Here is a 1,769-nt window from a genome sequence, read left to right on the forward strand (position 1 = left end):
TCTATACTCCACCTCAAATTATGGTGTCATAGATGACCTTGCAAATCTCATGTGGAGGTAAATAGTGGGTGAGAATATGATGGGAGAAATCTATCCCATGATGATCAAAGAACTGTTTTCTCTCATGCATCCGAAGGCTTGGATTATATCCTCACCTATGCACCAAATACAACAAAAAGGTATCCAACTGTTTTAAAAAGCATATAAACAAATTAATTTATTTTAAATATAATCCACACAATCTTTACTTTTTTTCTTGTGGGTTATCCAACCTGTATCTGTGCTCCTCTCATAGTTGTGCATCTAAATGAATGACAATCTTTAACAACAAAGCGTCGAAATATCTCCATGTCCTGTCTAACCACATTCCTTTCCACCCACAAAATACATGGACCTACAAGAGCAACATACAATGTGTTTGTTGGAAGCAACCTTTTTAAATAAGACACTTCTCAACATTATTTATGCATCACCTATGATCGGTGCTAGCATCACAAGCCACCCTGATTCAGACAAAGCTGCATTGGCGACTCCCATGCCTTGTCGAACATGCTCCTCTTGAAGGTCATCCCATGGTGGTAACAAATCATTCTCTGTCATTGCACAACCCATAGGAAAGTCCAGTAGGATAAATTGTAGCCCATCACACTCTATTTCCCTGGCAAGTGCTATCACCACCCCCCTGACATATAGATAAGAAAAACTCATGGACTTTTTGCAAAGTTGGGATTCTTTTTCCCGAGTGCAAAATCCAATCCCATGGTAGTATAGTCTTCAGTAGAGCATCCAAAAATAGATGGAGACCTCCCATATGCCTCGATCTCTGGGCTAGTAGGAGGCACGATTACATACTTCAGGGTACTATGACATGTCATACTTGCACCTGACAAATCGTATTATCAACAACAAGTCTTTGAGCATGTAGACCTTTCCACAGCCAAGCATATGTAAAGATACCAAACCAAGTTCATAATACCTCCATCTCCAGACTCCAAAGTATCATCATCAACATTTAGATCTAATAGAATAAAACAAAGATTAGTTGGCCATATTGACATGAAACTGCTTACTAAGTAAGTCATATATTTTGTTCTCAAAACTTGAATATCAGCATTATCGTCCACAACATTTTTTGAAGGCGCACTTATGGAAGAAGGAATTACTTGCTGCTTTGATTGTTGTCCATGATTCTTTCTAGCTGTATCATCACATTCATTTGAGGAACAACAATGAAAGTAACACTTTCTAGCTTTGTTTTATGTTACTATACTTTCTTTTAGAAATTCTATAGAGTACTTTGTCACTTTTGTGGCTACTAAAAATTGTCTAACCTCTGTCAAAGTTCTAATTAACTGATCCTAGAAGATCTTGCTTGACTAATTCGATGAATTATGTATTGATTCTATATATGTTTATTCTAGCCAAACCATCATCTAGTGTATTTTTAACCAATTGTGGCTTATATTGGAACTATTTGTGCTCTTTTTCCATAGAACTATGGATAAGCCTAGTTAACCAAGAAGCAGATCGACTACTAGAACAGGTCATAGAAATCTTCTCAAGCATATCGACTGCTAGAATAGGCATATGTGGAAATCACTCACCCAACATTTGTCTCTTGTAGCTCATCCAAATATTTCCTTGCTTTCTCACTCTTTTCATAGTCCACAACCGAATTGCTTGGAGAACCCAAAACATCCGACCACAGTGTCTTCTTTCTTGTTAGAGCACACCTCAGTCACCAACAACACAGAGATCTCCTTTATAAT

This window comes from Dipteris shenzhenensis, chromosome 30 (genome assembly GCF_047967505.1).
Source record: "Dipteris shenzhenensis isolate YYH24624 ecotype China chromosome 30, Dip_SZ_1.0, whole genome shotgun sequence".
Lineage (NCBI taxonomy): Eukaryota > Viridiplantae > Streptophyta > Polypodiopsida > Gleicheniales > Dipteridaceae > Dipteris > Dipteris shenzhenensis.